Below are 21,453 nucleotides of genomic sequence, written 5' to 3'. Positions count from 1 at the left end.
ACCAATCTGCTCGCCTCCCGAGTGGACCTGCGCCCCATCATTGGGAGGCCCGAGAAGGAGCCCCCTGATGAGAGGGGGGTCCGGCCGGACGCTTCTCGTTGCCCAAAACGAGGACGCTGAAAGGCTGCGTTGGACCACCCCAGGCGATACCGTCGCATCTCTCTGAAACATGACCTCGAGGCTCCCTGCCTGGGAGTAGACTTCGGTCTATCCTCTGGACGACGCTGAGATTTGGAATCTCCCAAATCTTTAACAATCTTTTCTAGGTCTTCCAAAAAAGCAATTTCCCTCGGAAAGGCAATTTAATGAGCCGCTGCTTAGAGGCCATATCTGCAGCCCAATGACAGAGCCACAGAAGACGCCGAGAGAAAACGATCAAGGCTATGAGTTTGGCCGAAGCACAGACCAAATCATACAAGGCATCCGCCAAGTACACCAGCCCAATATCCATCAGCGACATCTGAGGAGTTCCCGGCATATCAGACTCCAAAATCGAATCCATGACAGAATGTAGCCAACTGAGACAAGCTCTAGCTGCATAAGAACTACAAACAGAAGCTTGAAGTGTCAAAGCGGCCACCTCAAAGGCACGTTTTAAAGAGGCCTCTAGCCGTCTGTCTTGCATATCCTTAAGTGCCACACCATCTTCCACTGGAAGAGTAGTCTTCTTAGTGACCGCCGTCAGCAGGGCATCCACCCTAGGCAGAGCAAACTGCTCTAAACGGTCCGCTGAAACCGGATACAGCCGGGCCATAGCCCTGGCCACTTTCAGCCCCCCATCCGGATCCACCCACTGGGCCGAAATCAACTCTTCAATAGCTTCATGTACTGGAAAGACCTTAGAAGGTCGTTTGGTACTAGCCATCTTGGGGTTGACCGCCTGAGAAGCCGCACCCTCAGGGTCCTCTATATTCATGGCTTCCAGTATCTGAGAGATAAAGGTAGACAACTCCTCCTTTATGGAAAATCCTAACAACGGAAGAGTCCTCCGGTTGGTCAGCGAGGACACCCTCCTCCACGTCCTCTACCCCCGTCTTCTCCGAGAGAGCCACTACGGAGGAAGCTGCAGATGACCGAATGCAGGACCCCTCCTCAGACCCCAAAGAAAGCCTAGGCTTTTTAAGGGATGAGAAATCGTCTGGCGAAAAACCCAAAATCTCTTGGTTACAACCCAGACCCCCTGAGAGGATCAAAGGTCGAAGCTGTCGCAGCCGTGTGAGGGGGGGCAAGGCCCTTTTCAACAAGAACGCCTGATGGAGTAGCAAAATAAACTCTGGTGTAAACCCCTCCCCCGCAAGAGGTGGCAGCCATGGCACCTGCACCACCGCCCACAGTGCCTGACAGCCCCCCCCCCCCGACTCCCCTACCAGAAGAAGCTTTACCCAAAGCCGCTACCGGAGCCGGCTCCGCGACCGATCGCAAAATGGCGCGAGAATCACCAGGCTCCAGGCGGGAAAGCACACTTTTAGGAGGGGGGCCACCGCTCCATCGAGTCCCCCAAAATCAGCGCACCCCACGCTGCAAAGTCCCGCCGCCAAATGCAGTTTCCCGCATCAGGCACAGCGTTTTACCGCCTCCACTGCCATCACCCACCCCTGAACAGGAACCCAGCAGGACTTACCCCGGACCGGGAAAGCATGGGAACAGACAGCTGAGCCGAAGAAAAAAACTCTCCAACTCCCACTTCGAGGCAGGCTCAGACAAGCAGAAAACAGAAAACGTGACTCAAACAGCAGTAACACAAACCTGCTCTCAGCAAAAACACACTTCCCTGTGCATCATGGTTCTCTTTTTTTTTAAGTGAGGAGGCAGAAACAAACAGGGAAGGAAAGGAACAGCAAAAGCCTGTTCAGAGGGAATTTGAGGTGCAGCAGGGTCCCAGCAACTGCATATGCTGCCAAAGGAGACACCACCAGTCCGCCACCCCCCGGCTCAAACTGGCCACTGGCCCAGGAGCACCCTCAAAGGCCCTGGGCCCAGGAGCTGGAGAAAAAGCCGTCCACCACCTGCTAAGATAGAGACATACTAACTGAGGAAGGAGCTGGCCGTCTAGCATCACTGCCTTTAGTTTATGTCTATCTCCACCTGCTGGTAGGCGGACTTAACCCACTAGCTCCTGGATTTATCTGCTGCAAGCGACTAGGAATGTGCTGATTCTCACAACACGTCTATTTTGGTGGCCCTTTACCTGGTGGAACATCTCTGCACGAATACAGAGAGACCCTATAACCAGCCCCTCCAAATGACACAATGATTACTATTTAGAACTAATTACTACGATAACCGATGAAACCAATACTTCCTATACAGTGGGGGAAATAAGTATTTGATCCCTTGCTGATTTTGTAAGTTTGCCCACTGACAAAGACATGAGCAGCCCATAATTGAAGGGTAGGTTATTGGTAACAGTGAGAGATAGCACATCACAAATTAAATCCGGAAAATCACATTGTGGAAAGTATATGAATTTATTTGCATTCTGCAGAGGGAAATAAGTATTTGATCCCCCACCAACCAGTAAGAGATCTGGCCCCTACAGACCAGGTAGATGCTCCAAATCAACTCGTTACCTACATGACAGACAGCTGTCGGCAATGGTCACCTGTATGAAAGACACCTGTCCACAGACTCAGTGAATCAGTCAGACTCTAACCTCTACAAAATGGCCAAGAGCAAGGAGCTGTCTAAGGATGTCAGGGACAAGATCATACACCTGCACAAGGCTGGAATGGGCTACAAAACCATCAGTAAGACGCTGGGCGAGAAGGAGACAACTGTTGGTGCCATAGTAAGAAAATGGAAGAAGTACAAAATGACTGTCAATCGACAAAGATCTGGGGCTCCACGCAAAATCTCACCTCGTGGGGTATCCTTGATCATGAGGAAGGTTAGAAATCAGCCTACAACTACAAGGGGGGAACTTGTCAATGATCTCAAGGCAGCTGGGACCACTGTCACCACGAAAACCATTGGTAACACATTACAACATAACGGATTGCAATCCTGCAGTGCCCGCAAGGTCCCCCTGCTCCGGAAGGCACATGTGACGGCCCGTCTGAAGTTTGCCAGTGAACACCTGGATGATGCCGAGAGTGATTGGGAGAAGGTGCTGTGGTCAGATGAGACAAAAATTGAGCTCTTTGGCATGAACTCAACTCGCCGTGTTTGGAGGAAGAGAAATGCTGCCTATGACCCAAAGAACACCGTCCCCACTGTCAAGCATGGAGGTGGAAATGTTATGTTTTGGGGGTGTTTCTCTGCTAAGGGCACAGGACTACTTCACCGCATCAATGGGAGAATGGATGGGGCCATGTACCGTACAATTCTGAGTGACAACCTCCTTCCCTCCGCCAGGGCCTTAAAAATGGGTCGTGGCTGGGTCTTCCAGCACGACAATGACCCAAAACATACAGCCAAGGCAACAAAGGAGTGGCTCAGGAAGAAGCACATTAGGGTCATGGAGTGGCCTAGCCAGTCACCAGACCTTAATCCCATTGAAAACTTATGGAGGGAGCTGAAGCTGCGAGTTGCCAAGCGACAGCCCAGAACTCTTAATGATTTAGAGATGATCTGCAAAGAGGAGTGGACCAAAATTCCTCCTGACATGTGTGCAAACCTCATCATCAACTACAGAAGACGTCTGACCGCTGTGCTTGCCAACAAGGGTTTTGCCACCAAGTATTAGGTCTTGTTTGCCAGAGGGATTAAATACTTATTTCCCTCTGCAGAATGCAAATAAATTCATATACTTTCCACAATGTGATTTTCCGGATTTAATTTGTGATGTGCTATCTCTCACTGTTACCAATAACCTACCCTTCAATTATGGGCTGCTCATGTCTTTGTCAGTGGGCAAACTTACAAAATCAGCAAGGGATCAAATACTTATTTCCCCCACTGTATTTACATTTGTATGTTGCACAAAGCTGGCATGCTTGAAAATATAAAAGTGAGTCAAATAAAATTGTTACCAACAATAAAGAACAACAAAGTGGATGCAGCAGCTCATAGGTTTGCTTTGTTTTGGGTGTAAGGGGTAGAGGGAAAGGGAGGCTAACCTAATGGGCTTAAACTTTTTGGCGTCATGCCCTCTCCTGTTCTCAATCTAACCTACTACTACTGCTTATTTCTATAGACATATACTGCGCTGTACACTGGACATGAAGAGACAGTCCCTGCTCGACAGAGATTACAATCTAATTAGGCCAGACAAATAACATAGAGGGGCATAATCGAACGTCGCCGGCGAAATAGATCGCCGGCAATCTATTTTGGCAGCGGCGCAACAGCTGGCCGGCCATCTTTTTTTTCGATAATACGATTTAGCCCGGCCAAATGCCAGAGTTCGCTGGGATTGAGATCGCCGGTTTTGTTTTTCAGCGATAATGAAAAAACTGCCAGCCATCTCAAACCCGGCGAAAAGCAAGGCATTTGGTCATGGGAGGAGCCAGCATTCGTAGTGCACTGGCCCCCCTGACATGCCAGGACACCAACTGGGCACCTTAGGGGTCAGTGCGGTGGACTTCAGAAAAAGCTCCCACATGCATAGCTCCCTTACTTTGGGTGCTGAGCCCCCCACCTCCCCCCCCCCCAAACCCACTACCAACAAATGTACAACACTACCGTAGCTCTTAGGGGTGAAGGGGGCAACTACAGGTGGGTACAGTGGGTTTTGGAGGGCTCCCATTTACCAGCACAAGTGTTAAAGGGGGGGGATGGGCCTGGGTCCACCTGCCTTAAGTGCACTGCGGTACCCACTAAAAGTGCTCCAGGGACCTGCATACACGCAGGCCTCTAGGACTTGTTGCTGCTATATAACCTTGGCACACCAATTGAGACCTGAAGACTAATCTCTTTGAAAAAGTCCTTTATTTGAATAAGCACGTTTACTCACAGTTAACTGCAGATCAGAGGTTGTGCCCCACTGGCAAACAGTCGCCCTGGTACTGAGATTAGCAGTAGGTCAGAGCTGGCAGAATGGTGTACAATGCCCTCTTTCAGCAACATTCAAGGTAATAACTAAGTTCTCTAACGTGGGTAACACATGAAAGGGATCTAAACCCCTCCGAAGGGACACCACCTTGTAAGTGGTGGAGGGGCTTCCGTGTTTCAATGACTTAGAGGGCTATGCTGAAGGGTTACCCATATCAGACAGGCCTCTGAGGAGAAACCAGACAAAGAGTGTCCCAAACTGGAGGATCCAAGATGGCGTCGAGGGAGGATGTACGTTAGTTGTGTTCCCGTTTTACACCAGAATACCTGAAGAAGTAGGCGCGATCCCCAGAGAATGGGGAAGAAAAAAGGCAAAGCCTTGGTGTTGTCCTCCTCGAACAGGGCTGGGGTTCCCACCACTTCTCAGTCTACTTTGGAGAGATTCGGGGTCATAGCCCCGCCCAACATTAACCACTACTTCCAGGAATCTCCAGGCTATTGACCCTCCCACCTTATCATCTAGTATTTCTAATCTCCTCCCCTCCATCATGTCCTCCGAGTCTGTCGACGAGGCTGTCTCCGCTTACAATGCCACTCTCTCCTCTGCTCTGGACACCCTTGCACCATCCACCTCCCGTCCCACAAGGCGTACTAATCCCCAGCCCTGGCTGACCCCTTGCATCCGTTACCTTCGCTCCTGCGCCCGATCTGCTGAATGCCTCTGGAGGAAATCTCGCACCCATTCAGATTTCCTTCACTACAAATTCATGCTATCCTCCTTCCAGTCCTCACTATTCCTTGCCAAACAGGACTATTACACCCAGTTAACTAATTCTCTCAGCTCTAACCCTCGTCGTCTGTTCGCCACCCTTAACTCCCTCCTCAAAGTGCCCTCCGCTCCCACCCCCACCCCCACTCTCTCCTCAATCAGTGGCTGACTACTTCCGTGATAAGGTGCAAAAGATCAACCTTGAGTTCACTACCAAGCCACCTCCTCCTCTTCACCCTTCAACCCTCTCCCTCAACCAACCAACCCAGACCTCCTTCTCCTCCTTTCCTGATATCTCCAAGGAGGAAACCACCCGCCTTCTTTCCTCCTCAAAATGCACCACTTGTTCCTCAGATCCCATCCCCACCAACTTACTTAACACCATCTCTCCTACTATCACCCCCTCCATCTGTCATATCCTCAACCTCTCTCTGTCCACTGCAACTGTCCCCGACACCTTCAAGCATGCCGTAGTCACGCCACTCCTCAAAAAACCATCACTAGACCCTACCTGTCCCTCCAACTACCGCCCCATCTCCCTCCTACCCTTCCTCTCCAAGATACTTGAGCGCGCAGTCCACAGCCGCAGCCTTGATTTTCTCTCCTCTCATGCCATCCTCGATCCGCTTCAATCCGGTTTTCGCCCTCTTCACTCGACAGAAACAGCACTCTCTAAAGTCTGTAATGACCTGTTCCTTGCCAAATCCAGAGGCCACTACTCCATCCTCATCCTCCTCGATCTATCCGCCGCTTTTGACACTGTCAATCATGACTTACTTCTTGCCACACTGTCCTCATTTGGGTTCCAGGGCTCTGTCCTCTCCTGGTTCTCCTCCTATCTCTCCCACCGCACCTTCAAAGTTCACTCTCATGGATCTTCCTCCACCCCCATCCCCTTATCTGTTGGTGTTCCCCAGGGATCTGTCCTTGGACCCCTTCTCTTCTCAATCTACACCTCTTCCCTGGGCTCCCTGATCTCATCTCATGGTTTCCAGTATCATCTCTATGCTGATGACACCCAACTGTATCTCTCCACACCAGACATCACCACGGAGACCCAGGCAAAGGTATCGGCCTGCTTATCCGACATTGCTGCCTGGATGTCCAACCGCCACCTGAAACTGAACATGTCCAAGACCGAGCTTATCGTCTTTCCACCAAAACCCATTTCTCCTCTTCCTCCACTTTCTATCTCAGTTGATAACACCCCCATCCTCCCAGTCTCATCTGCCCGCAACCTCGGAGTCATCTTTGACTCCTCTCTCTCCTTCTCTGTGCATATCCAGCAAATAGCCAAGACCTGTCGCTTCTTCCTCTTTAACATCAGCAAAATTCGCCCTTTCCTCTCTGAACACACCACCCGAACTCTCGTCCACGCTCTCATTACCTCTCACCTTGACTACTGCAACTTACTCCTCACCGGCCTCCCACTTAGCCATCTATCCCCCCTTCAATCTGTTCAGAACTCTGCTGCACATCTCATATTCCGCCAGAACCGATATACTCATATCACCCCTCTCCTCAGGTCACTTCACTGGCTTCCGATCAGATACCGCATTCAATTCAAGCTTCTCCTTCTTACCTACAAATGCACTCAGTCTGCTGCCCCTCACTATCTTTCTACCCTCATCTCCCCTTACGTTCCCGCCCGTAACCTCCGTTCACAGGATAAAGCCCTCCTCTCAGTACCCTTCTCCACCACCGCCAACTCCAGGCTCCGCTCATTCTGCCTCGCCTCACCCTATGCTTGGAACAACCTTCCTGAGCCCTTACGCAAAGCCCCCTCCCTGCCCGTCTTCAAGTCTTTGCTTAAAGCCCACCTCTTGAATGCTAGGTTCGGCACCTAACCCTTACCGTTCAGTGAATACAGACTGCCCCAATTTGACTGCCCCTATCGGACCGACCGTTCACTTGTCTATTAGATTGTAAGCTCTTTGTTAAATTGTACAGCGCTGCGTAACCCTAGTAGCACTCTAGAAATGTGTGTGAATAATTCTCTTCTTCAGATTTTAAAAATTTTTCAGGAATAAATATGTGTATATCTATCAATACTTATCTAACAAAGTGGAAGTCCAAGATATAAAAATAGAGACTTTGATTACGGAAATGGTTTCTCTACGAAAATCAGTTAATCTGGTAATGGACAGTCATGTTTCTTGTAAAAAAGTGGAACTTCTGGAGAACCAATTAAGGAAAAATAACTTGAGAATGATAAATCTTCCTAAAATACCCTATATAGAGAGTTATATTACTAGTAACTTTTGCCTTTGATTTAGATAGGAACAATGTTTTGAAACTGTATTTCTGATACATGGCTGATAGTTTTTTGGGTTCAAAGATAAATATATTTCCTGATATATCAAGGGAATCGCAGACTAGGAGGTGTGAACTCTTGGCTTTTAAGCCAAGAATCATTGCCCTAGGTGGGACCTTCCTAGAGCGATTCCTTTGTAAGTGTTTTATTTCCTTATTACTTATTTGTTGAACCCAAGAAATTACAAGTTTGTGGAGTTAAAAGAACAAATGAAGAACCCTCTGCAGCAACTTCCTTTAGTTACCACTGTACCGGCTGCAATTACCGATTAACCTTCCTCTCTCAGAAAATATGAATTTGTAAGATTAACCACTTGGTGTTTTTCTTATTTTCTTTGAGACTAGTAAAAAAGGCCCGTTTCTGACACAAATGAAACGGGCGCTAGCAAGGTTTTCCTTGGAGTGTGTATGTTTGGGAGAGTGTATGTGAGAGTGACTGTTTGAGAGTCAGAGTGAAAGTGTGAGTGTGTGAGAGAGAGAGTGAGTCTGGGTGTGAGTGTGTTTGTGAGAGAGTGTGTGCAAGTGTGTATGTGAGACACAGTGTGAGAGAGAGTGTGTGTGTGTGGGCGAGAGAGAGAGTGTGTGTGAGACACAGATTCTCTGTGAGTGTATGAGACCAAGCGAGTGTGTGAGTGACTGTGTGGCACATAGAGAGTGAATGTGATACAGTGTGAGACAGAGTGTGTGAGAGTGAGTCAGAAAGACATTGTATATGAGAGAGTGTGAGCCGTGCCCTCCCAATCCATGGCCATCTGTCCCCTGCCCCCTCCATTCATCCTTTTCCAGCAATTCCCCTATCTCCCTGAGCCCTGCCCTTCCAATCCATGTCCATCCATGCTCCTCTGTCACCTGGCCCCTCCATTTTTCCCTATCCAGCATTTCCCCTCTCTGCCTGAGGCCTGCCCTGCAATCCATATCCATCCATGCCCATCTGTCCCCTCCATTCATCCCTATCCAGCAATTCCCCTCTCCCTGAGTCCTGCCCTTCCAATCCATGCCCATCTGTCACCTGGCCCCTCCATTTTTCCCTTTCCAGCAATTTCCCTCTCTCTCTGAGCTCTGCCCTCCCAATCTATGCCCATCCATGCTCCTCTGTCCCATGCCCCCTCCATTCTTCCTTTTCATGTAATTCCCCTCTCTTCCTTCCATGACCCCCCCTCGCATCCATGCTCCTCTCTGTCCCATGTCCCAGCCTGGCCCGCCCTCTTCTTTCCCCCCCCCCCCCCCTTCGCATCCATGCTGTCGTTTTTCCCCTGCCCTCCTGCTCCCAGTGTTCAACTTTGCTGCCCACCCTCTTCTATCCCCCCAACATCCCTTTTCTTTTTTTTTTTTTTTTTTATTTACCTCCGTGGTGGCGGTTCCGGCAGCGCAGCGTCAGGGAAGGAGGCGGCGTTTCCGACGTCTAGCCTTCCCTTCGCTGTGTTCCGCCTTCTTCTGACGTCATCATTGACGTCAGAAGAAGGCGGAACACAGCGAAGGGAAGGCTAGACGTCGGGAGCGCCGCCTCCTTCCCTGACGCTGCGCTACCGGAACCGCCACCACAGAGGTAAATCTAATATAGTAAAACGCACCGTGCGTGGGTGCGATCCGTTTGTTTTTTTTTCTGCCCTCGCGATCCGTGTGTTTTCCCCGCCCTCGACGTCATGACGTTTGACGCGAGGGCGGGGCAGAGACGGCTGGGTGGGTGGCTTCACACCACGAACGCCACGAACCCTTCAGAGAGTGTTTTAGTGACTTCAGAACGTTGTCCTCATTAGAACGTTCACGGTGCGTTTTATTATATTAGATTAGATTGTTTTCCTGATCTTGGATCCCCCAATTGTGGACAATCCTATATAATAATTCTCACCTCCAACGTTCTGTGCTTGGGACCGTGGCTCCTTGGCTGGAGGTGGTCTGTGAGGCAGACACGCACTGACGTCACTGACGTCAAAACAGCTGATTGCAAGGCAAGGGGAGGAGTAGGGAAACACTGCGCCCCTGCGCTATGGCCCCCTCGAAACCCACCCCTTCCCGCCGGAACGCCGAAAGAGGCCGCCGCCGTTGTTGTACTACCTTCCCTTCCCGTAGGTTGTTGAATCATCTTACAAAGTTTAACTCTGTGCGTCTGACGTCAGACGCACGGAGTTAAACTTTCTACGCACGGAGTTAAACTTTCTAAGATGATTCAACAACCTACGGGAAGGGAAGGTAGTACAACAACGGCGGCGGCAGTTTTCGGCGTTCCGGCGGGGGGGGGGGGGATCGACAGGTTCGCGGGAGGGGGTGGAAAAAAAAACGCATGTTGGGGGAGAGAAGAGGGTGGCCAACCACAGCATGGATGCGGGGGGGGGGGGGGGGGAAGGGGCCGGCCCAGGCTGGCACATGGGAGAGAGAGGAGCATGGATGCGAGGGGGGGGTCATGGAAGGGAGAGAGGGGACTTGCTGGAAAAGGATGAATGGAGGCGGCAGGGGACAGAGGAGCATGGATGGCCATGGATTGGGAGGGCAGGCCTCAGGGAGAGAGGGCAATTGCTGGATAGGGAAAATGGAGGGGCCAGGTGACAGATGAGCATGGATGGGCATGGATTGGAAGGGCAGGACTCAGGGAGAGGGGAATTGCTGGATAGGGATGAATGGAGGGGACAGATGGGCATGGATGGATATGGATTGCAGGGCAGGCCTCAGGCAGAGAGGGGAAATTCTGGATAGGGAAAAATGGAGGGGCCAGGTGACAGATGAGCATGGATGGGCATGGATTGGAAGGGCAGGACTCAGGGAGAGGGGAATTGCTGGATAGGGATGAATGGAGGGGACAGATGGGCATGGATGGATATGGATTGCAGGTCAGGCCTCAGGCAGAGAGGGGAAATGCTGGATAGGGAAAAATGGAGGGGCCAGGTGACAGATGAGCATGGATGGGCATGGATTGGGAGGGCAGGACTCAGGGAGAGGGGAATTGCTGGATAGGGATGAATGGAGGGGACAGATGGGCATGGATGGATATGGATTGCAGGACAGGCCTCAGGCAGAGAGGGGAAATGCTGGATAGGGATGAATGGAGGGGCCAGGTGACAGAGGAGCATGGATTGGACTCACACTTTCACTCTGACTCTCAAACAGTCACTCTCACATACACTCTCCCAAACATACACACTCCGAGGAAAACCTTGCTAGCGCCCGTTTCATTTGTGTCAGAAACGGGCCTTTTTTACTAGTTATATATATTGTTGTGAGAAAATGTTTTTTCTTTTTCCTTATATTAATTTCTGTTTTTCCTTACATTTATGTGATAAATGTGAATGTAATTAAGTAAAATGATAAATAAAAAAGAAAGGGATCTAAAACTGGCTGACAAAAATGGCCACTACCTCATGGACTACCGGAAGCAAAACTGGACACACTCTGACCCAGTTATCTTGGGAAAAGCACCATGGGAGTACAGCCCACTACCCTACACCCACCACAATGCATTGCTGATGTGACTCTGCAGTGCACTTAACAGAAAAGGTGTCACACTCACCCAACAGCCACATCACAACCAGGGAAAGGCTGTCAGAGGATAGAACACATTCTGCTGTCATGGAGGTGGGTACAAGCTGGCATACAAGCTGGCAAAAAAGGTTTTTAGTTTTATTGTTTTACTGTGGGAGGGGGTTGGTGACCACTGGGGGAGTACGGGGAGGTCATCCCCGTTTCCTTCCGGTGGTCATCTGGTCAGTTGGGGCACCTTTTTGAGGCATGGTCGTGAAAATTAAAGGACCAAGTAAACCCAGCGAAATACTGCTGAACGCCGCTTTTTTTTTCCATTATCCGTGAAAGCCGGCCATCTGGTAGCCATGCCGCCAACACGCCCCCTTGAACTTTCGCCAGCAAGGTGACATGAAAGCGGCGATGCTGTCAAAAAAGCTGCTTTCAATTACACCGATTTGGCCGCTTTTGAGAGATCGCCGGCCATCTCCCGATTTATGGCCGGCGATCACTTTCGAAAATAAGCTTGACAGTAACATAGTAGATGATGGCAGAAAAAGACCTGCACAGTCCATCTGGTCTGCCCAACAATTTAAACTTGTATGTGCTACTTTATGTGTTTACCTGACCTTGATTTGTTTCTGCCATTTTCAGAGAACAGAACGTAGAAGTCTGTCCAGAACCAGCCCCCCCCCCCCCCCCCCCCCCCCGCCTCCCCCCACCGGCTAAGCTTCTGAGGATCCATTCCTTCTGAACAGGATTCCTTTATGTTTATCCCACGCATTTTTGAATTCCGTTACCGTTTTCATAAGGGAATTACTAAGGTGGGAATGATATTCTTACTGGATTTGTAGCCCTCAAGGACTTGTAGCGCTATAGAAATGCTAAATAGTAGTGGTAGTAGACTTAAATAAATACCACTACCTTAAATTAAACGACCTAAACTACTGCTGGGTCTATTTTCCCAAACACTGTAGTAGGTGAATACTGTTGCAAACTCTTAAACCGAGTCCCTTAAGCTCTACTCCATACTAAGAAAGCAGTTATAATTTATGTTATACTTTATTTTGTGTATTTGAGTGGAATTACCAGTCACATTTTAACTGAACGTCATCCATGACAAGAACAGAGGATCTGGTAGGGAGAAGAAGGGATTATAGCGCTAATAGGCAGAAAGGTTATTGGGTTTTTGTTTTTTTTTTACTGTCATTTCTTTGTTATCTACCTGAAGCATTTTGATCCTACAGATTAAAAAAATATATATATCAAAATAAACCTTAAACATCTCTCATTAAACCCTTCTCCATCTCAGGAGATGCTTAGCACCTTCGACCTAAATCCTTACCTGCTTGGATTACCAGCAAATTCCAGATTTGACAAGACACAGTCCTGGGTTTATTCCACTGCATATAGGGACTTGTTCTGATTTTTCAATTAATATCCTCTAATCCCTATGCATACAGTGCAATACAGTCTGGACATAGGAGCCAGCTAGTAACCCTCCCTGCCAAAAAAAAAACCTGCGTCACTGTTTCTAACCTCCTCTACATAACAGCATTCGGGTGACTTCACACGCCGAGCTCTCTGTCTTCACAAGCATTCGGGGACTGGTCTCCGCCTCTCTTCCCTGTCGGCGATCTGGCACCTGCCCCTCAAACCACCATCAAACTCATACCTGAAGTCGCCCACCACCAGTCCCATAATAGCTTTCCTTCCCCGGTATACCTCCCCTCTCTGACGCTTCCCTTCCTGGGATAGTTCCCGCCAAGGAGGTTTGATTTCCTTCCCGCCTTGACACGAAACAGGAAGATGCGTCAGAGAGCAGGACGAAGGAGGGGATTGGAGAAAAAATAGGAAGAGGATCATGTTTGACAATTGAAGACGGTATGATGAGCCTATTTCTTGTCCGCCCCGCCCATTGTGTGGGCTGAGCTTGCCGGCCGCTATATTGAGGAACCCAAAACATAGTAGACGCATAGAGAACGATAGTAAACTTGTGCGGCTTCTCTGGTTTTCTTAAACCTCCTTGATTTTGCATTCTCTCTGTTAGGGAGAGGAGGGGGAATTGGGGAGTTTTCGAGGTGTCTGTGAAGAAGGGGAGGGGGAGAGTGAAAAAAAAATGCTGTCAGTGCTCCCAGAGCTTGCTTTGTTATTTGGAATGCTGGGTATTGTGGTTTTCAGTGCTGCACTATATGCCGTTATTTATTGATAATGATAACAAAGATATTTGTATATAAAAACAATAGAATGCTGATGACTGTGTGTAAGTTGTTTTTTTTTCTAATTTTACAGCTTTTTATTTATTTGAACGTTTTCCATATGTACATATAAATCATGAAATAAAATTGGAAATCACTAAAACAGCATTAAAAAATAGCTAGTATTAACAGCAGTAATAAACTTTTCTATAGTGTGCACTCATTTTTTTTTTTTTACAATGTTTAATAGAATACAGTAATTCATGACCAAGTCCAGTGAGGGTATCTTGTTTCCTGATGGGTTCCTCTTAATTGTTGTAACCTGCCATAGGTAATGGGCTATAAGCCCCTAATGCAGTCTACTGGTTTTCTTATTCTTTTTTTTTAACTTTGAAAATTTTTTTATTGCATTTTGTCATAAATGTACATACATCACCATGTAACCTTGAATAAACATCAATTATTATAACTATCTCACATGTGTGCCTCAATATTCACCTTAATCAGTTGCATACCGTATTACATTTAATCATCCATATACCAACATAACCATATAACTTTGAGTAAACATCAATTGTGATAGCTGTCTCTCCACTGTGCCTCTATACACACTCTGATCAGCTATGTTGGGTTGCTTCTTTTCCCGTCCGTTGCATGTACAGTCAACTACCCATAACTTACTTCCCTCCCCAGATCTTGGAGGCTTAACTTTGTTGCAGCAGGCAGACTATCTCTTAGCTACGATATGTCTTCCCGTGTTCAACTCTATAATCCCCCCCTGCTCCTTGTACCTTCCTCCCTCCATTAATGCCCCCCATGTAATCCCCCATTAATTATGCATATATATTTAATCCCCCCCCCTTTCTCCCTCTAAGTGTTACCCCCTATTCCCCCCTCCCCTTTCCCTGGAATGCCTATCGGCCTCTTTAAAGATGCTCTATCATGTGTTGTACCCTTTCCCATCCCTTCCTGCGTTTAAGTTCACCCTCCCTTCTATAGACCGTTAATCTCTCCATGTACCACAATTGCCTTACTTGGACTTTCCATTCCCCTATATCGGGGGTGTCCACTGACTTCCAGCCACGTGCAATGAGACATTTTGCTGCTGCCAGTCCCCAGTGCATCATTTTACTCTCTTCCCATACCGCTCGTTCATTGTGCATTCCCAGTAAGCAGGCCTTTGGGTTACACACCAGGGATACCCCCATAGTTTTGACCAGCACTTTCATTACTGCTTGCCAGAATGGCACCACCCCCGGGCAGGTCCACCATACATGGAGAAATGTGCCTATCTGTGACCATCTCCAACACTCTGCTGAGGTCTCAGGGTACATTTTTTTCAACCTTTCTGGTGTATAGTACCACCGCGTGAGGACTTTATAGGCATTCTCTTGTATCAATACACAAACTGAGGCCTTCTGAACTTCCCCACATATGTGTTCCCCTTCCTCCTCTGTGAAGTGACAATGTAAGTCCCTCTCCCACGCTCCCTGGAATGAATATGCCCTCTCTTCCTCCCCCTGGAGGTAGCGGTACACCACTGAGATGGACCTTGGGACTTTTCGCAACAAGCTCCACAAGTTTTCCAACCATTCCCCCTCCCGTGGTGTTCCCCCCCTCCATCCCTGCTTCCCCATGAAATGTATTAATTGTGTATGCGCAAATCTGTCTCCCTCAGGGATCCCATACCTATCTCTCATCTCCTCAAAGGTCCACAAGCCACTCCCATGCATCCCATCTCTAAATCTCTCCACTCCCCTCCGCTCCCATCTAGCAAACGTAGCATTCTCCCTACCCGCTATGAATTTAGGCTCCCACCTAAGGTGAGCCAGTGATGACACCGCCGCTGGGCGCCCCCTTCTTCTCCTCAACATTCCCCATACTTCCAATAGATGACCTAGAAAAGGGTTGCCCCTCCCTCTTTGCCCTCTCCCCAATCTCTCGGAAGTCCACAATAATGATCTCAACGTCCTCTGTGGCCAGTAGGCTTGTTCCACCTGAATAGCAGGCTTCTCCATACCCCGTTCCCAATCCAAAATCATCTTCAATTGAGAACCCCAATAGTACCACTCCAAATTGGGGACCGCTCTCCCTCCCCTCTCCTTTCCCCTCCACAAGACCCTTTGTGCCAGCTGCGGTCTCTTGTTTCCCCATATAAATTTCAATATGGTACTCTGTAGCCTTTTAAGAAATGCTTTCGGCACCGCAATTGGCAGTGTCTGGAAGAGAAACAATATGCGTGGTAGCACATTCATTTTAATCACAGCCATCCTCCCGCACCATGATAGCCATTTAGTTTTCCATCTCAACATGTCATTTTGTATCTGCTCTTGCAAGCGTCCATAATTAAGCGCAAATAACCTCTCTAGGTCCCCCGGCAATTGGATCCCTAGGTACCTAATTCTGTGTCTCGCCCACTTAAACTCAAACCGGGCTTTTAGCTCTGCCTCCTCCTCCTCCCTTAAGGAGACTCCCAAAATCTCACTTTTGTCCCTATTTATTTTGAGCCCTGCATATTTCTCATACTCCTCAAATATCCCCAAGGTAATCGGCAGAGTGTCCCCCGGGTCCTTTACATATAGTAGCATGTCATCGGCAAACATCGCTATGCGGTGTTCCCGGTCTCCAATCCTCATCCCTCTTACCCCCGGGTGGTCTCTGATCGCCACGGCCAGTGGTTCCACATAAAGGGCAAAAAGCAGTGGGGACAGCGGACACCCCTGCCGGGTGCCTCTACCAATCGAGAAAAAGGGTGAGTAACCCCCATTGATATTCAGGCACGCCTTTGGGTTCTTATACAGTGCCTCCACCCAGAGACTAAAATTCCTTCCCAGGCCCATTCTCTGAAGCACTGCCCTCAAGAAGCCCCAATTCACCCTGTCGAAGGCCTTTTCGGCATCTATCGACAGTATAGCTACCCCTGTTCTTGTGTGCTGTGCCTCCCACATCAGGTGTAGTGTTCTTCTGATATTATCTCCTACTTGCCTCCCCAGTATAAAACCGGCTTGGTCCGAATCTATTAATGTAGGTAACAGTCTGCCCAATCTGTTGGCCAATACCTTAGCTATGATTTTAGCATCCACATTGAGCAAGGAGATGGGTCTATAGGACCCACACTCCGTCGGGTCTTTCCCCGGTTTAGGTATGACCGTCACTCCCGCCTCCATCATTGATCTCGGGAGCTCCCCACCCTCCAGTACCCCATTACCCACCCTCAACAACAATGGGCTTACCAGATTCTCGAATTGTTTATAAAATCTTGCTGTAAATCCATCTAGTCCGGGAGCCTTACCATTGGGTAGTTTTAGAATGACCCCCGTGATCTCCCCCTGACGCATTGGTTCCTCTATCCTTTGGCGCCCCTCCTCATTCAAGCTCTGGAGAGGAAGCGAGTCTAGATATCCAGCAACCGTCTCCGGGGACTCTCCCTCTGGAGCACTATACAGGCCTTTATAATAGCTGAGGAATCCCTTCTCTATGTCGGGGTCCATATACAGCCACCCTCCCGTACCATCTTTAATTTTTTGTATCTTAGATTTTACCCGTTTCGCTCTCAAACATCTGGCCAGCATGGCTCCCGATTTGTTAGCAAACTCGAAGAACTGCTGCCGGATTCTCGTCCTCATGTATTCCACCTCCTCCATCTGCCCCTGCACTAGCTCCCCCCTAATTTTCCGGAGCTCCTCCCACACCCGGGGGGACGGGTTTCTCTGGTGCGTTCGTTCTAGTTTGCATAATCTTTGTTGCAACTCCATCATCTTTTGTCCCCGCTCCCTCTTTTTCCTTGCTCCCCATTTAATCAGTATACCCCTCACCACCGCCTTCATTGCGACCCACAGTACCCCATCCCCCACTTCCCCTGTATCATTTGTTCTCCAGTACTCCTGTAAACCGGTCTTCACTTCCTCCCTCACTTGTTCCTCTCCCAGGAGTGACTCGTTGAGTTTCCACCTGGTGTTCTGCCTCCTAGGGCCCCATCCCTGTAGTCTAATCCATATCATAGCATGATCCGAGATGTGAATTGGTTCTATTTCAGTCTCCACTATCATTGGCGCCCAGTTGCGGTGTACCCACAGCCCATCTATCCTGGTATAGGTGTTAGCTGCATGAGAGTAGAATGTGTACCCTCTTTGTGTGCCCCGTACTATTCTCCAGCTGTCTACCAACTCCATATTAGCCAAGAATTTTCGTAATGCCTTTCTCCCCAGTCCTGACTGGTATCCCCCTCCTCCCGAGTGGTCTAATCGCGCATCCGGGGCAATGTTAAAAATCTCCTCCCACTATTACCTGCCCTCCTATAAACCCTTGAATCTCCTCCCACAGTGTGCGAAAAAAGTCCCCTTGTCCTGTATTTGGGGCATACATGTTGACCAACGTCACCTCCTTCCCTTGTAGCAGCCCCCGAATGGCCACACACCTCCCCGTTGTGTCTTTGAATTCCTTCATGTTAGTCAGTCCACAGGTCTGTCTTAGCATTATAGCCACGCCCCCTACCTTCTTCCCCCCTGTCCCCTGGTGAACAATCACCTCATTGTACATTCTAGAACATAGCAAATGCCCATATCTGGGTCTCAAATGTGTCTCTTGCAAGAACAAAACATCACATCGCAGCCTATTAATCTCTTTCATTACGCTTGCTCTCTTTCCTGGGTTATTAAGGCCATTCACATTCCAGGAACCCACCTTCAAATCCCCCCTCCCCCTGATCCCCCCCTTCCCTCCCTGTCCCTCCCTCCCTCTCCCCTTCCCCTGTATCCCTCCCCTACCCGACATGCCTACTGCAGTCAGGCAATAAGGAGGCTCCGCGTTCCCCCCCAGGCCCCCAGATCCCCAACCCCCACTCCTTTACCCAGTTATATACCTGGGGGTCCCCCCCCCCCACTCATACCTCCCTTTATTATCCTTCCCTCCCCTTCGTCCCACGTACTCTTTGCGGGCATCATTAAGCAAGTTTGACATTGGGCCCCCTCCCCGCTATCTTACTCCTCTTATGTCCCCGCTTCCCATGTCAAACAGCATCCTAACATCCCCTCCCCAGGCAGTCAAGTTCCTAGACATGTCTTTCATACTCATCCAAATACTGTCTCTCTTAGGCTTCAGGAAGCAGTTCTATCGCCCTTCTTTCCTCTCCTCACTGCCACCTGCCATGCCGAGTCCGGTCGTGGATCCCCTGCCCTTTGTGGCTGGGGCTCTTGGGCTGGAACGTCCTCGGACCCCAGTGCTCTAAGCGCCGCCCAAGCTTCTTCCGGTGTTTTCACTTTCTTTGATTTTCCCTTCACAGTAAGCCAGACCGCAAAAGGGTACAACCATCGGTACCGGATTCCTTTGTTTCGCATGAACCCTGTCACTTCTCGCATTGTCCTTCTATTTTTTCAGGGTTACGCCAGCCAGATCTTGATATACTTCTATCTTGTATGTTTTCCATGTTATTACCTTCTGCTGCCTGGCTTTAGCCAAAATCCGTTCTTTAGTGGGAAAGTCTAAAAAGCATGCGATAATATCTCTGGGTGCCAGATCTCTCTGTGGCCCCGCGCTTCGATGTGCTCTTTGTAGGCGGATCTCCTGCTGCCCACCCTCCTCTTCTGGATACAGAATAAACTGACATAGTTCCTTTATCGTGGTCTCCGAGTTCATAAAAATGTCCAGCTCTGGAATTCCTTTAAACCGCAGGTTATTGTGGCGGGATCTGTTTTCCAGATCTTCCATCTGGTCTTTTAGTTGTTGGATCTCCGCTGTGTCGACAGGCGTCTCCATCTTTTTGTCCTTTACTTCCGCCTGCACACGTTCAAGTTGTTCCTCCACCACCTCTACTCGTGTTCCCAAGTCTCGGATCTCCGCCCACATCTCCCGGAGCGTGTTCTGGACATCTGTTCGGTAGCCCGCCAGCTCCGACTTCAGTTCTTTAAACCAGCCCACCACCTCTGCTTTCGAAATCTCTTCAGTATTTTCCCCCTCATCTCTGTGACTCTCCTCTTCCGAGTCCGATGGGATATCGCTCAGCTTTTCCGCTCCTTGGCTATTAGCTGCTGTCTCTGGTTTCCCCTTACCAGCAGGATCCGCCGTGAATCTAAATTTTTCAAGGCTCTTTCTCGGTGGCATCTTGGGGCGCTGCTCTCTTTGTTCCCCCTCCTCCTCCGTTCTGTCTTCTTTGGGCTACTACTGTTTGCTGTGCACTCGTCTGCCCCGAGCCCAGTCTGAGCCCAATGCTGTGTCTCCAAGGCCGTGCCACTCCCTGCTGTGGGGCCCCTCTGACATTATGACTGCTGGGCTGCTCAGGCTGCTGTCTGGCCAGTCACTCCTGAGGCTGCTGCCTCCTTGTCTCAGCTGGTCCCGGGGTTCTTCTCTCACTGGAGCACTCCCCTTCTCCTCTCTACTGTCCTCGCTCCCCCCGCTTCTTCAATTGCACATAGCTCTCCCTGCATTCACACCACGAGTCGGGGGGGGGGGGGGAGGGGGAAGAAGGGATGCAGCACAAGTCTCAATTTAGTCCGGTCCCGCCAATCCCCACTCTTCAGCACTCTCTCTCTCTCTAGTGCCTCTGCTGCAGGTTATCCACTAAAGTAGGGAGGGAGAGTGCAATCCGGCTCTGCTGCACTTTTACCTCCGTCTCCGCCGCTCTCCCGCTCCAGCCGCCATCTTGTCCGGCTTCGGCTGCTCTTTAGGAGGGTTCCCCGGGTCTCCCGATGTTGCTTGCCACTGTCGCGCCTCTCCCCCGTCGTTCCCCTACTTCGCCCTAAGCTGTATTTTTGTTGGGGGGGTCCAGCGACCTCGAACCCGGGGGCCTCGTCAGGGTTCTCGTGGAGCTCACTCCTCGGCAGCCATCTTGGATCGCGGCTCCACCGGAAGTCCCAATCTACTGGTTTTCTTATATTTTGTTCCTTCAATGATTTATACTGTGCCAAAACTGAAAACTCTTCCATCTGGTCAGTAATAAAACGAGCTCATTGTGAACACTAAGAGGAATTGTGATATTGCATAAATGAGTGTGTGTGTTTTTGTTCCTAGTCATGCATCCAAAGGTTATATAATCCTTTCAAGAAAGTCAGTTAATCGTTTAACCTATTAGTGGAACATAACCACAAAGGCATGGAATGGTCACATTTTCAATATGGTAATACTAGAGCCCAGCTAAAGAACAGGTTATTTTGAGTTAGTCTTCACTGATCAAACTTGCTTTCCTTATGCTATCGCCATCCAATTGGATAGGCAGTGTCTTAAAAGGTGGAGGATAAAGGATTTTTTTAAATTTGATATTTATATTCCACATTTTCCTAAGCAAACTCAGGTTCAATGTGGCTTACATTTGATTTTATTTATTTATTTATAGCATTTGTATCCCACATTTTCCCACCTATTTGCAGGCTCAATGTGGCTTACATTGTTCCGTAATGGTGATCACCAATTCCGGAATATTTCACAGATGCGAGACGCTTATTGTAGCCTCTCTGGTTTATAATGCTTTAAGCATTTTCTAACACGACTAGTTCTCTGGAGAGATTTAATACATCCGATGTAAAAACAGGGAAAGATAACCGATGTGGTGAGAAGACTTGACGCAGGCCTTGCTGGCCGAAGCACAGCTGTGTCGGGTCCTATTCTCCCCTATTTTGTATATCTTTTATGATTAATACATTTTTTAATCTTCACCATCGGAGTACCGTCTTCATTTTTCATCATTTTTGTTTTCCTCATTTTTTAGAGTCATCTTCGCTGTTTTTTGTATTATTATTTATATTTACATTTGAAGATACAGTGAGACATAATAGAATTTAGTAACATCATGGGAGCAAG

At 49.0% G+C, this 21,453-nt stretch overlaps 1 protein-coding gene and 1 long non-coding RNA gene across 3 annotated transcripts in view; one reads left to right on the top strand and one right to left on the bottom strand.

Annotated features, from left to right (window-relative positions):
• Positions 1-13,182, bottom strand: part of FANCI (FA complementation group I) — a 188,926-nt gene extending 175,744 nt beyond the window's left edge. Inside the window, exons 1-2 of one of the 2 annotated variants that reach the window (XM_030189691.1) lie at positions 13,140-13,182; positions 12,810-12,968 (exon numbers count right to left, since the gene is read on the bottom strand). The gene's annotated coding sequence lies outside the window, so the exon portion shown is untranslated. Of the gene's footprint in view, positions 1-9,358; positions 9,398-12,809; positions 12,969-13,139 lie in introns of those variants that run through there. The other variant, XM_030189690.1, reaches the window with a different exon arrangement.
• Positions 1,709-21,250, top strand: LOC115459878. Its single transcript, XR_003940342.1, has 3 exons — positions 1,709-1,720; positions 4,960-4,962; positions 21,185-21,250. It is a non-coding gene; the product is annotated as an uncharacterized LOC115459878 (long non-coding RNA).
• The last annotated feature ends 203 nt before the right edge of the window (positions 21,251-21,453 follow it).

The sequence above is a fragment of the Microcaecilia unicolor genome, chromosome 1 (genome assembly GCF_901765095.1).
Source record: "Microcaecilia unicolor chromosome 1, aMicUni1.1, whole genome shotgun sequence".
Lineage (NCBI taxonomy): Eukaryota > Metazoa > Chordata > Amphibia > Gymnophiona > Siphonopidae > Microcaecilia > Microcaecilia unicolor.
The sequence above is the reverse complement of the archived record's forward strand: the minus strand, read 5'-3'. Positions and strand labels throughout refer to the sequence as shown.